Source organism: Giraffa tippelskirchi, chromosome 3 (genome assembly GCF_054371585.1).
Source record: "Giraffa tippelskirchi isolate mGirTip1 chromosome 3, T2T-mGirTip1v1.2.pri, whole genome shotgun sequence".
NCBI lineage: Eukaryota > Metazoa > Chordata > Mammalia > Artiodactyla > Giraffidae > Giraffa > Giraffa tippelskirchi.
The window spans coordinates 57,721,772-57,741,249 of NC_137277.1; the positions used below are offsets into that span (position 1 = coordinate 57,721,772).

The 19,478-nt window shown below is 42.5% G+C and overlaps 1 long non-coding RNA gene across 1 annotated transcript in view; it reads left to right on the plus strand.

The window, feature by feature from the left end:
• The window catches only part of LOC145542594 (uncharacterized), a 185,074-nt gene that overhangs the window by 3,699 nt on the left and 161,897 nt on the right, over window positions 1–19,478 (plus strand). The window lies entirely within an intron of this gene.

Sequence of the window (19,478 nt, forward strand, 5' to 3'; positions counted from 1 at the left end):
TCACTTCAGTCGTGTCCGACTCTGTGCAACCCCAAAGACGGAAGCCCACCAGGCTCCCCCGTCCCTGGGATTCTCCAGGCAAGAATACTGGAGTGGGTTGCCATTTCCTTCTCCAATGCATGAAAGTGAAAAGTGAAAGTGAAGTCGCTCAGTCGTGTCTGACTCTTAGCGACCCCATGGACTGCAGCCTATCAGGCTCCTCCATCCATGGGATTTTCCAGGCAAGAGTACTGGAGTAGGGTGCCATTTCCTTCTCCAATGCATGAAAGTGAAAAGTGAAAGTGAAGTCGCTCAGTCGTGTCTGACTCTTAGCGACCCCATGGACTGCAGCCTATCAGGCTCCTCCATCCATGGGATTCTCCAGGCCAGAATACTGGAGTTGGGTAGCCTTTCCCTTTTCCAGGGGATCTTTCCAACCCAGGGATCAAACCCACATTACAGGTGGATTCTTTACCAGCTAAGCCACAAGGAAGGTCCAAGAATACTGGAGTGGGTAACCTATCCCTTCTCCAGTGGATCTTCCCCACCCAGGAATCAAATCAGGGTCTCCTGCGTTGCAGGTGGATTCTTTACCAAATGAGCTATATTATCTGTACTAGAACAATATTCTAGGTGCCACCTGCCAATGCAGGAGATGCAGGTTTGTTCCCTGGGTCAGGAAGATCTCCTAGAGGAGGAAATGGCAACCCACTTCAGTATTCATGCCTGGAAAATTCCATGGACAAAGGAGCCTGGTGGGCTACAGTCCATGGAGTCGCAAAGAATTGGACATGACTGAGCAATTGAGCATGCATACATGCTCTAAGTACATTGCATACATTCTCTCATTTAATTCCATAATAACTCTAGGAAATCATTACTATTATGACTCTGTTTTACAGACTAGTAAAACCACAGTCACCTTGCTAGTAAAGGACTCTTTGATTCCAAACACAGAAACTTTATTCTATGTACTGTCATGGATAGAGCCTAGATGGTAGGTAGTACCATTTACTTTTTAAAAGATGGGTTCTAGGAGATGGTACCTGGAGAATGAGATGACCCATCATGGCAAATACACGTCTGGAAACAAAGCTGATCCATCATTAGGTTTTAGGCAGTTAGGAGTCTTTTTCACCCTCTTGATTGACTCTGTTCTTACCACTAAAGCTTTTAGATTGTCAGATCTGGACATGCCCTTATAAATCACATAATCCCTACCCCATCAACTTATAGATGAAAAAATAGACAGCCAGAGAAGGGAACTGACCAGCCCAAGGCCATTCTGCTCCAGCTAGGAGATTGTAACACAATAGCCTTCCCCTGAGTCCCAAACTCTTCTGCTATAGGCACCTCTTTTCTGTTTTAATATTTAAATTAAAAGTTGTGTTTCCCCAACCCTCCCCACAGTATTTTCTCTAGCCTTCTCTTTATCCTTCTCTTTATCTAATGGGTTCAGTTCCAAACACCTCCACTCTGCCCCCCTCCCCGCCCCCCGCAGCTGTCCCAGTATGGACCGCCATTTGATGGTCATTTCCATAGCTATTTGATCATCAGATATGAGCCAGTTAACAGTCACAACCTCTTTGCCCTCTTTGCTATGAGATGCCACCCCAGCCACCTTTCCTTCCCCCTCACCTTTCAGGGCACCTCCCTGTCATATCCTCCTTTTTCTGGCTGCTTCTTCTCATGAACTTCATCTGGCTCTGCCTTCCTCCCTACCTGCTAAATCTGTCAGCCTTCCCACAGTTCTGTAGTCTGCCTCTTCCTCTTTATCCATTCCCCTCAGGATGCCTTCTCCTTGTCCCTTCTCCATGAAACCTTTCCTGACCAAGAGAACTGAGTCCTCCTTTCCTGTCTTACAGATTTCTTTCTTGGAGCTCACAACACTGTACTGCTTCTTTGTTTAGAAGTATGTTCCCCACTCCTAGATATAAGCCCCTCAAGGGATTAGAATCTGATTTGTTAGGCTTGGTATCAGGACATTTCAAAGGCCTTGCTGTTGTTGTTCAGTTGCTTTAGCTAACTCAGTTCAGTTCAGTTCAGCTCAGTTCAGTTGCTCAGTCATGTCCAACCCTTTGTGACCCCATGAACTGCTGCATCAGGCCTCCCTGTCCATCACCAACTCCAGGAGTTTACTCATGTCCATTGAGTCAGTGTTACCATCCAACCATCTCATCCTCTGTCATCCCCTTCTCCCCTTGCCTTCAATCTTTCCCAGCATCAGGGTCTTTTCCAATGAGTCAGTTCTTCCCATCAGATGACGAAAGTATTGGAGTTTCAGCTTCAGCATCAGTCCTTCCAATGAATACTCAGGACTGATTTCCTTTAGGATGGACTGGTTGGATCTCCTTGCAGTCCAAGAGACTCTCAAGAGTCTCCTCCAACACCACAGTTCAAAAGCATCAATTCTTCAGAGCTCAGCTTTCTTTATGGTCCAACTCTCACATCCATACATGGCTACTGGAAAAACCATAGCTTTGACTAGATATACCTATGTTAGGAAAATAATGTCTCTGCTTTTTAATATGCTGTCTAGGTTGGTCATAGCTGTTCTTCCAAGGAGCAAGGGTCTTTTAATTTCATGGCTGCAGTCACCATCTGCAGTGATTTTGGAGCCCAAGAAAAGAAAGTCTGTCACTGTTTCCATTGTTTCCCCATCTATTTGCCATGAAGTGATGGGACTGGATGCCATGATCTTGGTTCTTTGAATGTTGAGTTTTAAGCCAACCTTTTCACTCTCCTCCTTTACTTTCACCAAGAGGTTCTTTAGTTCCTCTTCACTTTCTGCCATAAGGGTGGTGTCATCTGCATATCTGAGGTTATTCATATTTCTCCTTGCAATCTTGATTCCAGCTGTGCTTCATCCAATCTGGCATTTCTCATGATGTACTCTGCATACAAGTTAAATAAGCAAGGTGACAGTATACAGCTTTGACGTACTCTTTTCCCAATTTGGAGCCAGTCCATTGTTCCCATGTCCAGTTCTAACTGTTGCTTCTTGACCTGTGTACAGATTTCTCAGGAGGCAGGTAATGTCGTCTGGTATTCCCATCTCTTTAAGAATTTTCCCATCTAGCTCTGATGTTAATAGAGCTAGAATTATACTCATCCCCTTCTTCCACCATCTCAATATTCTGCCTGACTTTCTTGTTTTGATGAAGGTAGTTATTGATATGTTGGAATCAACTGTGGTGGTGGCTTTTTGGCTGAGTCATGTCCGGCTCCTGCGACCCCATAGACTGTAGCCTGCCAGGCTCCTCTGTTCATGGGAATTCTCCAGGCAAGAATACTGGAATGGGTTGCCATTTCTTTCTCCAGGAGATCTTCCTGACCCAGGGATCAAACCTGCTTCTCCTGCATTGCAAGCAGGTTCTTTACCAACTGAGCTACAAGCTACTGTAAAGAATAATGATACCTGGGTCCCACCCTCAGAGATTCTGATTTAATGAACCTGGATGCATCAGGGGTATCAAGATTTTTAAAGGTCCCTAGATTGGCTTGTACCATACTTTGAATACCAGATTGGAAATACCATACCTTCCTAAATAAAAAATCTTTAAATTATCCTCAATTTTTTTCCTTCAGTCAGTTCCAGATTCCTTTTGATCTTGCCAAGGCAACAGTGAGCAGTGGCATGATGTGAAATCTTAATTCCCTGCTAGGAATTGAACCTGAATAGCCTTGATGAAAACCAGGAGTCCTAGCGACCAGACCAGCAAAGGCCAGAGGCTAGAAGCTCTTTTTCCCTGGATCTTTGCCCTCAGTGAAAAACGCATTTATCATGGTGGCAGAAACAGTAAATGCAGGTACAGAGTTTGTTAGAGACTTAGCACAACAAGTGGGAGAGCACCCAGAGAGACAGACTGTTAAGACAGAAGGAAGGCAGATAACAGCCAGAAAGAAAGGGTGTGGGCGACCTCTCTTAGGAGGAGCACTGAATAGTGGTGATTAAGTCATTTAAACAGGACAGTTCTTCCAGGTCTTCATTTACTTTTAGTCAATTATCTGGTGTCTTTTCCCACACATAATCTACCCTGGGACCCTACCCTGGGTGCACACGTACCCGTTGGCCAAGATGGATCTTGAAGTGAAGGTTTTTGGGAGAAGCAAGACACATTATGGCCTGACGTCATCCCCTGACTTTGGACCCACGAGGAGCCTTTCTGTGCATGACTAGTGTCCTCCTTGTCCCAAAAGTGGGGGGGAGTCCTTAATCCTTTACTCAAACAGTGTTTTGCCCCCTCTTTGTCCTTGCCATGACTTTACCTTAAAGGTGTTTACAAGAGACAAACACTGGCTATTTCCCCTGTTTCTGTTGTCATTTCCATTGCAGAGGGCAGACAGGAGACTGACTATAAATGCCTTGACTAGGGTCCACCTTTCTCTTGTCTCAGGAAATGCTAACAGTTCTAAGCAACCAGCCCGAAGCCCACTTCTCTGTGCCTCATGACATGCAAATGGTTGTGATGTTAGCCAGTTTTAAACAGAGGTCACTTGTGAATGTGTAACCTGGAGTCCATCTGTCTCCGGCCTCACTTTGGGCCCTTTTTCCGTCTCCTTGCCCTTTCTTTCTCTATGAATATTGCTCATCCAGCAGTTCTTAAGTACTATAAGACTTAATATTCTTTAGGATGAAATTGGACTGAAGCTTGGGTTCTCTCAAACATAACCAAGACCCTCTGCGTCTAAAGACATATTACTACTTATTATGTTTAAAAATAAATTTTTCCCCAATGATTCTTGCCCATTATTTTTGAAAGCTATATGTACAAAGACATATGTTGACTTTATTTCCACAGTTATTTTTTAATATCTAAATCTTAGCAACATTTTATTCTGGAAATTAACTTCAAAGCGCAGTCTTTTCTCCTCTCCTGCTCTTGAGTTTTTGGCTGAGCTCAGATACCCAAGATGAGAAGGGGCAGGAAGAGAGACAGTGATGAGAGCTAGCACTGGTTGATTTGTTACTGCGCCAAACACTAGAGAACATGCTTTGGTATCTCCAATACTAAAAATAGTTAAAAATTAAGAATCGTTATTTCCATTTTACTAACTGACTTGTCTAAAGTCACTCAGAATTGGGAGATGAATTTGAGTTTGTCTCACTCCAAAGCTTAGGCCCTTTTCCATTTCATCATGCTGCACCCAGAGCCAGGTTCCAATCAATCTCTTCTTCATTGATCTTGGGAAGTACCTGTGAAACTGAGCAAGACTCTGCAGGGCCCTCCCAGGTACAAAAACCCTTTCATGTCCCCCGTTCTTGTTTGTAGAAAAAAGTTTCAGTCTCCTAGGCCTTCTCTGTGTTCCAAAGAGGAGGGATAAGAAGGTAACAATTAGAGAAGTGAAGGGATGCAGAAAATGAAAAAGGAAAAGCAGTCAATCAAGAAAAATAATGATAGCTGAAACAACAATTCAGCAATAAAACAGAGTCCTAGTTCCTCCTCAAGGGGGATATACACAACACTCTGAACTGTATCTTTCAGTTGTTCCACAGAAATTAAGACCCCCACCCACACCCACACACCCAGATGGAGGGTGATGACTACAGCTGACAACAAACAGGTAGACCCCAGACTGGGTAGAATCAGAAGGATGATGAAGAAACAGCCTGATGTTCTTGAAACATCACCCTGTTACCTCACCACCAGCCAATCAAAAGAAAGTTCACAAGTTAATGATGCAACCTGCAACCTGCACCTCAAATGAGGTGAGGTGTTTGTTTTTAAAAGACCTTCCCTGAAAGCCATTGAGGAGTTCAGGTCTTTTTAGCATTAGCTGCTCTTTTTCTTTTCTTTGTTTGGTGCCCTGAAAAACACACTGTACTTTGCTTTTCCACAACCCAGTGTCAGTAGCCTGGCTTTGCTGTGCATCTGGTGAGTGGACCCAAGTTTGGCTGGGTAGCATCTAGTCCAGCAACTCCTCATCCAGCACTGCTAAGTAGAAGTTTGTTGAATGATTTCAAACACTGACTCTTCCTCCATTATTGATCTTTAAAAATGCTTTCATTAGCTTCCTTCATCATACTTATAATTAAGGAGTGCCACCAACATCTGACACTGTGTTCAGGTCAGGAAGCAACAGTCAGAACTGGACATGGAACAGTAGACTGGTTTCAAATTGGGAAAGGAGTACGGCAAGGCTGTATACTGTCACTCTGCTTATTTAACTTCTATGCAGATTACATCATGAGAAACGCTGAGCTGGAGGAAGCACAAGCTTGAATCAAGATTGCTGGGAGAAATATCAGTAACCTCAGATATGCAGATGATACCACCCTTATGGCAGAAAGTGAAGAAGAACTAAAGAGCCTCTTGATGAAAGTGAAAGAGGTGAGTGAAAAAGTTGGCTTAAAGCTCAACATTCAGAAAACTAAGATCATGGCAGCCAGTCCCAAGGATGGGCTCCAAGATCGCTGCAGATGGTAACTGGAGTCATGAAATTAAAAGACGCTTGCTCCTTGGAAGAAAAGCTATAACCTTCCTAGACAGCATATTAAAAAGCAGAGATGTTACTTTACCAACAAAGGTCCATCTAGTCAAAGCTATGGTATTTCCAGTAGTCATGTATGGATGTGAAAGCTGGACCATAAAGAAAGCTGAGCCCCAAAGAATTGATGCTTTTGAACTGTGGTGTTGGAGAAGACTCTTGAGAGTTCCTTGGACTGCAAGGAGATCCAACCAGTCCATCCTAAAGGAGATCAGTCCTGAATATTCATTGGAAGGCCTGATGCTGAAGGTGAAACTCCAATACTTTAGCCACCTGATGTGAAGAACTGACTTATTGGAAAAGACCCTGATGCTGGGAAAGATTGAAGGTGGGAGCGGAAGGGGACAAGAGAGGATGAGATGTTTGGATGGCATCACTGACTCAATGGACATGAATTTGAGTGAGCTCTGGGAGTTGGTGATGGACAGGGAAGCCTGGTGTGCTGCAGTCCATGGGGTTGCAAAGAGTTAGACACGACTGAACAACTGGACTGAACTGATATCTGGGACTAAAGAGCAGTTGTTAGCTCAATTTTTTCATCTCAAAGTGTTCCAGTAAGGTTTTAAAACAAAGTTTTATCTGAAAAATAAACCAAGGGAATGAATATTTTCATAACCTAAGTCAACTTGCTTTCATGACCTCAAAAGTTCACACTTATTTGGAGTTTGCAATTTAATCCCTGTGTTCCTTTGGAAATCTATCTCAGAATTGCAAGTCAGATCACCTAGTTTCAAATCCCAGATTTCAAATGATAAAAATAATTTCAATTTTATAAGGCTGTTTTGAAAAATGAGCTGATATATGTATAGCACTTAGAATGGTGCTCAGAATATAATAAAGCTCAGTAAATATTAGCTAGTTTATTAATCTACTGGGTGGACTGAAATGCCCACTATTAGAAAAATGCTCTTGAGGTTTGGCAAGGTCTCTCTAAAAGTCACTAGTTAAATATGCAAGTGTCACATATCTAAGAAAATAATGTCCTGTTAGCAGCCACCTGGTAGCTCAGCAGTAAAGAATCCACCTGCAATGCAGGAAACACAGGAGATGTGGGTTCAATCCCTGGGTTGGGAAGATCCCCTGGAGGGGGGCATGGCAACTCACTCCACTTCTTGTCTGGAAAGTTCCATGGACAAAGGAGCCTGGTGGGCTATGGCCCATGGGGTCACACAGAAAGAGTCGGACATGACTGAAGCAACTGATCACAGTATTATAGCAGTCACACATCTAGTTTCTATTGGCATGCTGTGATTTATGTATGATTTCTTGATCAATTTACTGAAAAAGTCTTGTGGGAATGGGGGTCAAAACACCCAAGTGACTCAGAACTAGCGTTTCAGGCTGGAGTGGGGAAAACAGCTGGCTAGGAGGATGCTCCAGGGAAGTTTATTCTCCAGGAGAGCCTTGGGAGAGAAGGTGGACTGCAAAGAAAACAGGGATGTTAATTTAGATGTTAAACTTGGTTCAAATGCCAGTGCTGCCATTCACTAACTGTGACCTTTGACAGGCAAATCATTCTTTCAGGCCATGTTTCCTTATCTATAACAGGGGAGCCAATTCCATATTTTCAGTGTGTCTCACGATTAAATGACACAACATTTGAACACTTGAAGCAAATGCCTTGGCATGTTGCTGGTGCTCAAAATTGTTAAAGCCCAAAGCCCAAAGCAGGCTTCTATTCCCTACTTTCTGCAACATCATTTTGATTATGCCCTTTAGGATGCTGGTTATAATTTGAAATTGTTTGTATGATTTTTTTTTTACCTATCGCCTGTTTGCTAAAGTTAATATTGCCCCTTTCAAACGGCAAGACATGCCCTTTTGTTATTCTTCCTTGCACAGCAGGGAAGGCCCACCACACAGTTTCTGATAACCTCTAAAAATACACCTACCCAAAGAGATTCATTTTTGCCCCCCCACGTTATGAATTCAGGCTTGGCTGTTCTCTGCCTGAGAGGCAATACTCAAGACACAAGTGCTGATGGAAGCAGAGAGTTTGCTTTATTCAGTCAGTCAGTTCAGTTGCTCAGTCGTGTCCGACTCTTTGCGACCCCATGGACTGTAGCACTCCAGGCCTCCCTGTCCATCACCAACTCCCGGAGTTTACTCAAACTCGTGTCCATCGAGACAGTGATGCCATCCAACCACCTCATCCTCTATCGTCCTCTTCTCCTCCTGCCTTCAGTCTTTCCCAACATCAGGGTCTTTCCAAATGAGTCAGTTCTTCCCATCAGATAGCCAAAGTATTGGAGTTTCAGCTTCAGCGTCAGTCCTTCCAATGAATATTCAGGACTCATTTCCTGTAAGGTTGACTGATTTGATCTCATTGCATTCCAAGGGACTCTCAAGAGTCTTCTCCAACACCACAGTTCAAAAACATCAATTCTTCGGAGCTCAGCTTTCTTTATGGTCCAGCGCTCACATCCATACATGACTACACTACTGAAAAACCTTAGCTTTGACTAGACAGACCTCTGTCGGCAAAGTAATGTCTCTGCTTTTTTTAATATGCTGTCTAGATTGGTCATAGCTTTTCTTCCAAGAAGCATCTTTTAATTTCATGGCTGCAGTCATCATCTGCAGTGATTTTGGAGCCCAAGAGAATAAAGTCTGTCACTGTTTCCATTGTTTCTCATCTATTTGCCATGAAGTGATGGGACCGGATGCCATGACCTTAGTTTTCTGAATGTTGAGTGTTAAGCCAACTTTTTCACTCTCCTCTTTCACTTTCATCAAGAGGCTCTTCAGTTCCTCTTCACTTTCTGCCATAATGGTGATGCCATCTGCGTATCTGAGGTTATTGCTTTATTCAGGAGACAGGCAATCTAGGGAGATGGTGGACTCATGCCCCAAAACCCAATTTCGAAGTCTCTGATTGAAGGAAAGTTAAAAAAGGAGAACTATTGAGGGAGGAAGTCAGAGTCTGTTATCTTCCATTGTGTGCAGACTTTCTTCGGATTGGTTGGTGGTGAGGTAACAGGTTGGTGCCACAGGAGTCTGGTGTTCAGCCAGAAGCTACCCTCCTCTACCTGGGTGAGGGCCTTAATTCCTGCAGAAGAACTCAAAGATTGTTATGTCTATTCCCTGAGGTGGAGTGAGGACCCTGACCTGAGGCCGCACCATTGTTTCTTGACTGCTCCTCCTTTGTTTCTGCATTCTCTCCCTTCCCTCATAAGCAACTGTTTGAAGCTGCCCTTTGGAACTCAGGGCTTCCCTGGTGGCTCAGAGGGTAAAGCGTCTGCCTGTAATGCGGGAGACTTGGGTTCGATCCCTGGGTCGGGAAGATCCCCTGGAGAAGGAAAGGGCAACCCACTCTGGTACTCTTGTCTGGAGAATCCCATGGATGGAGAAGCCTGTAGGCTACAGTCTGTGGTAGGATACAGTCTGTGGGGTCGCAAAGACTCAGACACGACTGAGTGACTTCACTTCACTTACTTGGGAACTCAGGGAAGCCCAAGGAGGCTGAATGAAGCCTATTTCCTACAAACAAGAAATGTAGGAGTAGCTTCTTAATGTCCTGCTGCATTTCACCCACCTCCTCACCTCTCCTTCATCCTTCAACCTGTAAGGTCCCTTTTATTTATCTGTGTATTCATTTTTAATTTTATGTATTTGTTTGTTATTCTTTGCCTTTTCTTACTGTTCATGAGGTTCTTGAGGCAAGAATACTGGAGCAGTTTGCCATTCCTTCCTCCTTTTCGTTATTTTCAGCTGTGCGGGGTCTTCATTGCTGCGCACGGCCTTCTCTAGTTGCTGCAAGTGGGGCTACTCTAACTGCAGTGCACGGGTTTCTCCCTGCTGTGCCTTTACTTATTGCAGAGCACAGGCTTTCAGCACGTTAGCTTCAGTAGTAGAGACATGTGGACTCAGTAGTTGTAGTGTGTGGGCTTGGTTGCCTCAAGGCATGTGAAATCTTCCCAGATCAGGGATCAAACCCATGTCTCCTGCACTGGCAGGTGGATTCTTAACCACTGGGCCCTCAGGGAAGTGCTGGTCCCTTTTAAAAGATAAGGTCTTGCCAATACTAAGATCCAATAGACTTTTTTGTTTGTTTGTTTGCCTTTTCTGCTGCACCACAACAGGGGATCTTAGTTCCCAGACCAGGGATTGAACCCATGACTCTTGCATTGGAAGCATGGAGTCTTAACCACTAGACCACCAGGGAAGTCCCTGGTCTTGCCAGTACTGAGGACAGTCCTATCAATTCATCTTACTTTTCCTCCTAATGCCATTTGTCACAGTTGACCTCTGCCTGCTTATTGAACACATTTCTCCTCTCATGTCTTGTGATGAGATGGTACACTCTCCTCTGCTTCCTCATTTGCCTATGGTGCTGACTTAAGCCTCTCTCTGCCCCAGCCTCCCTTTATCCTATTACTTTGTTTTATTGTCTTCACAGCATTTACCACTATTTGAAATGGTTTGATTTCATGATTCGTTTGGGTGTTTATAGTTATCTCCCCCTCACCTGGCTCTGTGAGGGCAGAGGAAGTTCTGTTTGTTCATCACCATGTTGCTCAGTGACTGTGGCATTGCTGGTACATTCCATGGTTCATTGACTGTTAGACTGTTGTAAGATGCCCTATTATTTTAGGAACTATTAATAAGATAAAAGGTTTCCAATTAAACTATGACCTACTGCTTCCTGGTGACTTAGAATTTTTATTTTATATTTGTTTAAATAACCTTTTGGGATATAATAGTCCCAGATTGTTTTGCATATATGACTCCTATTCATATATGAGCAGAAAAATGGAAGCAAACAATATAACAAAAAAATTTTCCCATATATAATTCAACTTTTCTGGCTCATTCCTGCCTCAGAGATGTCAGTGTGTCGATGTGTTTTTCACACCATGTCATACTTTGTGGTGATTCAGCATTCCTCAGACTGCTCCCCTATTTCCTCCTAGTATTTTTTCCTAGACTGTTGACAGCCATTTTGCAAGTTTTGCTGGTGATGCTTTCTTTGCCTTACCAGAAAGTATCAATGAAATGTTTCTCAAGCAACAAGGAAGATTTTTTTTTTTCCCCAAATGGTCCTCAAATAGACTTGGGGACGGATGGCTGAAACATGAAGTGGTTACTGTTTCATAACAAGCAGACTGTACATGTCCAGGGAGTAACAACTCTAGCCACATCTCTGCTGCCGCCTGGTGACAAATTATAACACACCACAGGTTGCCAAATGCATCAGAAATGATAAAACATGAAAAATGATAAAATATGAAAAAAAGAGTCTTTTAGAATTTTTGAAATTCCTTAGTAAATACTTTATATTCAGTGAGTGAATAAATGAATGGAACCCATGTTGCTGCTGTTTAAGGCAACTAAAGTCTACAATAAATCACCTAAAAAAGAAAAATCACCTATGAAAGAAATTCCATCTTTTTAGGGATTAGTTCATCAGCCTTTAAATTCTGAAACCAGCAAGGAATTCTTTTTTTTTTTTTTTTTTTTTATAAATTTATTTATTTTAGTTGGGGGCTAATTACTTTACAATATTGTAATAGTTTTTGCCATACATTGACATGAATCAGCCATGGGTTTACATGTGTTCCCCTTCCTGGACCCCCCACCCACCTCCCTCCCCATCCCATCCTTCTGGATCCTCCCATTGCCCCGGCCCTGAGCCCTTGTCACATGCATCGAACATGGAATGGTGTTCTGTTTCACATATGATAATATATATGTTTCAATGCTATTCTCCCAGAACGTCCCACCCTCACCTTCTCCCTCAGAGTCCATAAAATTGTTCCATGCATCTGTGTCTCTTATTCTGTCTCGCATATAGGGTTATCGTTACCATCTTTCAAATTCCATATATATGCATTAGTATACTGTATTGTTGTTTTTCTTTCTGGCTTACTTCACTCTGTATAATGGGCTCCAGTTTCATCCATCTCAGTAGAACCGATTCAAATGTATTTTTTTTAATGGCTGAGTAATATTCCATTGTGTATATGTACCACAGCTTCCTTATCCATTCGTCTGCTGATGGACATCTAGGTTGCTTCCATGTCCTGGCTATTGTAAACAGTGCTGCGATGAACATTGGGGTACACGCGTCTCTTTCAATTCTGGTTTCCTCGGTGTATATGCCCAGCAGTGGGATTGCTGGGTCATATGGCAGTTCTATTCCCAGTTTTTTAAGGAATTTCCACACTGTTCTCCATAGTGGCTGTACTAGTTTGCATTCCCACCAACAGTGTAAGAGGGTTCCCTTTTCTCCACACCCTCTCCAGCATTTATTGCTTGTAGACTTTTGGATAGCAGCCATTCTGACTGGTGTGAAATGATACCTCATTGTGGTTTTGATTTGCATTTCTCTAATAATGAGTGATGTTGAGCATCTTTTCATGTGTTTGTTAGCCATCTGTATGTCTTCTTTGGAGAAATGTCTGTTTAGTTCTTTGGCCCATTTTTTGATTGGGTCGTTTATTTTTCGGGAGTTCAGCTGCAGAAGTTGCTTGTATATTTTTGATATTAATTGTTTGTCTGTTGCTTCATTTGCTATTATTTTCTCCCATTCTGAAGGCTGTCTTTTCACCTTGTTTATAGTTTCCTTTGTTGTGCAAAAGCTTTTAATTTTAATTAGGTCCCATTTGTTTATTTTTGCTTTTATTTCCAATATTCTGGGAGGTGGGTCATGGAGGATCCTGCTGTGATTTATGTCGGAGAGTGTTTTGCCTATGTTTTCCTCTAGGAGTTTTATTGCTGAAACCAGCAAGGAATTCTTGATGAGGATTATAATTCTATCTAGATCAGGTTTTTCAATAGAAAATGCATTTTTTCACTGTTTTATTTATCATTTATTTTATCTTATCTTAGGAGCCCACTTTAGTGCACTTTAAATTATCTGCTTTTAAAAAGGTGTAAGTATTACTCACATTTTCGATAGGATGTCCTGGGTTGCTGTGTATGGAGAATAGAAAGCATTTCATTTTATATCCGTGATTTTTTTAGTAACCATGAGAGGGCAGTCTTGTTTTACTTTTCCGATTCTCCCGCAGGCCTTGCTGCGTTGCCGCATTCTGGCAGAATGACTCCCAGCAGCCGGAGGAGGGTTCCGGGAAGGGCAGGCCGCTGTGTTTTCCAGGGTGCTTTTCTGCTAAAGGCTCACTGCTCTGTGGGGAGTCACATGGATGCTGCTCTCGCTTTTCCTTCCTGGGCTCTCACATTGGCAGTAAAACCTGATGTTCTTTAGCAGGGAGACGGTTGTTTGGGGATTGACATGTATCACTAATGAGTGGCTGCAGAAAGGGATGATTTAATAAAAGCCATGTCTGGGATTTGAACCTCTGGATGGCAGATATGGAGAAGGCAATGGCAACCCACTCCAGTACTCTTGCCTGGAAAATCCCATGGACAGAGGAGCCTGGTAGGCTACAGTCCATGGGGTCTCAAAGAGTCGGACACGACTGAGTGACTTCACTTTCACTTTTCACTTTCATTGCATTGGAGAAGGAACTGGCAACCCACTCCAGTGTTCTTGCCTGGAGAATCCCAGGGACAGAGGAGCCTCGTGGGCTGCGATCTATGGGGTCGCACAGACTTGGACACGACTGAGGCGACTTAGCAGCAGCAGCATGGCAGATATATACCTAGAGTTGTGCAAGCTTTGAAATACAGTAGAGGCTGCCTTGAGAGGCTACACTAAGAAAGATGTGAGGTAGAAGGTGGGTCTGGCAATTGGTGTAGATGGTCAGGGATAATAGAAGATAAAGCCTTATGTTTTATATACTTATTAGATCATTTATTCATTAAGTATTGTATTTTATTGTACGGAGGTACAATATGAACTTCCACCTATTCAATTTTATTATACAGTGGTGCAATATGAACTTCCAAGTTATTGAGAGAGACTGTCTAGTAAAAAATAGTTGCAATTCTGTCTAAGTGGTGAGTACAGAATGGGAACAAACTTTGTATGGAAGGTTGGGTGCCTCTAACCCTATCCTATGCTGTCCAGACCTTTAATCCATGTCAGCACCTAACCTTCCATACAAAGTTTGTTCCCATTCTGTACTTACCACAAATACTACAACAACCAGGAGGGGGACAAAGCCTTGGTTAAGTCTGTATCTCACAAAATCTGCACCTGATTTCTGTATAGGAGAATGTCAACTTTAAGAGTTTTTCATCTCTAGAGGGGGGATGGCCCCTACAAAGGTGTGGCCAGAGTCCTTTACAGTTAAAGGTCTGTCAGCTTTGCTAACTGAGCCATGAGAACTTATGACAACATTTACTTGTTTATTCTACAAATACATATTAGGGTCCCTATTTTGCCAGCACTCTGCTAAGAATTAGTGGTATATGAAGGAGATAAAATCCAATCTCTGTACTCCAAGTACTCACAATCAAATAAGGAAGAACTCATAACTAAATGGGCAAAGTTAATTTTTTGTGCAAATTGACAGAAAATTCACTTTTCGTCAAATCCTTGAATCTAGCGATCACAGTTTTTCCTCACTGAATTTTAAAAAGAATCAGATGAGCTCCAAAATGGTAGAAATTATATTATTTCATTATTAGCCTTAACCTCATGTTATAAGGTGAATATCCTACCAAGTTCCTTACACAAGCATAACAAAAACACCAAATTGCTTTCCAGAGTTAAACAGAAATGCTTTTCAGATCATGTACTGTTTTGATATTTCATATCAGAGGTTCTCAGCCTGATTGGAAATCCATACTAATTTATAGGGAAAAAAGAGTTATTTAAGAGATAGTGTGGGATCAGTTCAGTTCAGTTCAGTCGCTCAGTCGTGTCCGACTCTTTGCGACCCCATGAATTGCAGCACACCAGGCCTCTCTGTCCATCACCAACTCCCGGAGTCTAAGCAAACCCATGTCCATCGAGTCAGTGATGCCATCCAACCATCTCATCCTCTGTCGTCCCCTTATCCTCCTGCCCCCAATCCTACCCAGCATTAGGGTCTCTTCCAATGAGTCAACTCTTCGCATGAGGTGGCCGAAGTATTGGAGTTTCAGCTTCAACATCAGTCCTTCCAATGAACACCCAGGACTGATCTCCTTTAGGATGGATTGATTGGATCTCCTTGCAGTCCAAGGGACTCTCAAGAGTCTTCTCCAACACCACTGTTCAAAAGCATCAATTCTTCGGCGCTCAGCTTTCTTCATCGTCCAGCTCTCACATCCATACATGATCGATGGAAAAACCATAGCCTTGACTAGATGGACCTTTGTTGGCAAAGTAATGTCTCTGCTTTTAAATACGCTATCTAGGTTGGCCATAACCTTCCTTCCAAGGAGTAAGCGTCTTTTAATTTCATGGCTGCAATCACCATCAGCAGTGATTCTGGAGCCCAAAAAAATAAAGTCTGACACTGTTTCCACTGTTTCCCCATCTATTTCCCATGAAGTGATGGGGCCAGATGCCATGATCTTAGTTTTCTGAACGTTGAGCTTTAAGCCAACCTTTTCACTCTCCTCTTTCACTTTCATCAAGAGGCTCTTTAGTTCTTCTTCACTTTCTGCCATAAGAGTGGTGTCATCTGCATATCTGAGGTTATTGATATTTCTCCTGGCAATCTTGATTCCAGCTTGTGTTTCTTCCAGTCCAGCGTTTCTCATGATGTACTCTGCATATAAGTTAAATAAGCAGGGTGATAATATACAGCCTTGACGTACTCCTTTTCCTATTTGGAACCAGTCTGTTGTTCCATGTCCAGTTTTAACTGTTGCTTCCTGACCTGCATACAGGTTTCTCAAGAGACAGGTCAGATGGTCTGGTATTACCATCTCTTTCAGAATTTTCCACAGTTTATTGTGATCCACACAGTCAAAGGCTTTGGCATAGTCAATAAAGCAGAAATAGATGTTTTTCTGGAACTCTCCTGCTTTTTCAATGATCCAGCAGATATTGGCAATTTGATCTCTGGTTCTTCTGCCTTTTCTAAAACCAGCTTGAACATCTGGAAGTTCATGGTTCACGTATTGCTGAAGCCTGGCTTGGAGAATTTTGAGCATTACTTTACTAGCATGAGAGATGAGTGTAATTGTGTGATAGTTTGAGCATTCTTTTGCATTGCCGTTCTTTGGGATTGGAACGAAAACTGACCTTTTCCAGTCCTATGGCCACTGCTGAGTTTTCCAAATTTGCTGGCATATCAAGTGCAGCACTTTCACAGCATCATCTTTCAGGATTTGAAATAGCTCAACTGGAGTTCCATCACCTCCAGTTGCTTTGTTCATAGTGATGCTTTCTAAGGCCCACTTGACTTCACATTCCAGGATGTCTGGCTCTAGGTGAGTGATCACACCATCGTGATTATCTGGGTCGTGAAGATCTTTTTTGTACAGTTCTTCCGTGTATTCTTGCCACCTCTTCTTAATATCTTCTGCTTCTGTTAGGTCCATACCATTTCTGTCCTATATTGAGCCTATCTTTGCATGAAATATTCCTTTGGTATCTCTAATTTTCTTGAAGAGATCTCTAGTCTTTCCCAATCTGTTGTTTACCTCTATTTCTTTGCATTGATCGCTGAGGAAGGCTTTCTTATCTCTCTTTGCTCTTCTTTGGAACTCTGCATTCAGATGGGAATATCTTTCCTTTTCTCCTTTGCTTTTCACTTCTCTTCTCGTCCCAGCTATCTGTAAGGCCGCCTCAGACAGCCATTTTGCTTTTTTGCATTTCTTTTCCATGGGGATTGTCTTGATCCCTGTCTCCTGTACAATGTCACAGACCTCTGTCCATAGTTCATCAGGCACTCTGTTTATCAGATCTAGTCCCTTAAATCTATTTGTCACTTCTACTGTATACTCATAAGGGATTTGATCTAGGTCTTACCTGAATGGACTAATGGTTTCCCCTACTTTCTTCAATTTAAGTCTGAATTTGTCAATAAGGAGTTCATGATCTGAGCCACAGTCTGCTCCCGGTCTTGTTTTTGCTGACTGTATAGAGCTTCTCCATCTTTGGCTGCAAAGAATATAATCAATCTGATTTTGGTGTTGACCATCTGGTGATGTCCATGTGTAGAGTCTTCTCTTGTGTTGTTGGAACAAGGTGTTTGCTATTACCAGTGCATTCTCTTGGCAAAACTCTATTAGCCTTTGCCCTGCTTCATTCTGTACTCCAAGGCCAAATTTGCCTGTTACGCCAGGTGTTTCTTGACTTCCTACTTTTGCATTCCAGTGCATCTTTTATAGGTGTTAGTTCTAGAAGGTCTTGTAGGTCTTCATAGAACCGTTCACCTTCAGCTTCTTCAGCGTTACTGGTCGGGGCATAGACTTGGATTACTGTGATATTGAATGGTTTGCCTTGAAACAAACAGAGATCATTCTATCGTTTTTGAGACTGCATCCAAGTACTGCTTTTTGGACTCTTTTGTTGACCATGATGGCTACTCCATTTCTTCTAAGCGATTCTTGCCCACAGTAGTAGATATAATGGTCATCTGAGTTAAATTCACCCATTCCAGTCCGTCTTAGTTCACTGATTCCTAGAATGTCGACGTTCACTCTTAACCATATCCTGTTTGACCACTTCCAATTTGCCTTGATTCATGGATCTAACATTCCAGGTTCCTATGCAATATTGCTCTTTACAGCATCGGACTTTGCTTCTATCACCAGTCACCTCCACAGCTGGGTATTGTTTTTGCTTTGGCTCCATCCCATCATTCTTTCTGGAGTTATTTCTCCACTGATCTCCAGTAGCATATTGGGCACTTACTGACCTGGGGAGTTCATCTTTCAGTGTCCTATCTTTTTGCCTTTTCGTATTGTTCATGGGATCAATATCACTTTTAAGTGAATTTATTTATATTTCACCCTCGGAAAAGTCATGTATATAATTTGAATGTATGCATATTTATTTGATCAGTAATGTGCATACATATCCAAATGCTTCTTAAGACAACTCTGATGCTTTCTCCTGAGGCTTTTAGCTCTATTCCTGTGCCCTTCCTAAGAAAACCAACATAAAACCCCTTTTCAGAGCACTTCCTTGCTTGGCTGAGTTCTAAATCAGGGATAAGCAGACACTTTCTGTAAAAGACCAGATAGTAAATATTTCAGGCTTTGTGGGCAACTACTAAACTCTGCCTGCCCCTGTAGTGGAAGAGCGCCAATCAAAGCACAAAAACAGCTGGCAGGCCAGATTTGGGCTGTGGGCTATGCTTCGAAGATTTCTGTTCTAAATCATTGACACCACCATTTTAGCTGACTGGATCAGGAGAGGGAACTGAAGTGAGGATAGCAAATTTATTAGCCAGTCTCCAGGTAGTCAGCAGCCTTAGAAAGGACCTGGCATGTGACTTAGTGTCAAGTAGTGTCTCTTGTTAGATTGCTTGCTAGCTAGCTAGCTAGGGCAATCATTAGTAGGATCAGATATGGAAGGAGCCCAGAGTGGTCAGAAGCTATTAGTAAACTAAGGTCAAAAGATAGAAAAATGATATACAAATAGAGAGTGAAGTAGTGGGTTAATAGTATCAGAGAATCTGAGAGGATTACCATTGATAAGGTTTGTCAGACTTTTGATGCTGATGAATCTTGGAATTGTATGTCCTGAAAAAACTCACAGTTTTTAAACCATATTCTAGCTTCAGTCCAGCCATTCCTGGGTTTCTGGGAGATTTCTGTTGTTCTTAATTCCACATGTAACCTCACAGTTGATTTCCCGTTGCTACAGGTAACTGCCAAGAGTCTCTATTTCTGATAGTTCTGAAGAGCCTAATACTCTCCTCTGCCTGCAGGCTGAGAGTCAGAGTTGTACATGAAATATTCATCAGTGAATATTGACTATGTTAGGAGATTTTCTTTGTTAATCATTCATCTTAGACTTTGTGTCTAGTCTTTGAATGGACTGAGTGTGTCTAAGTAGAGCTTCCCTAGAAAAAGCACAGACATTTTCTCTGAGGCCTTTGACAAGGAACAGCAAGGCCCTTCAGGGCTGCTCGGTGAGGCATTCGAGCTCCAGATGGTGAAAACTGTTCTATGACAAGTCTAGTTTATCCCAGTTGTTGCTTCTATTGAGGATCTCG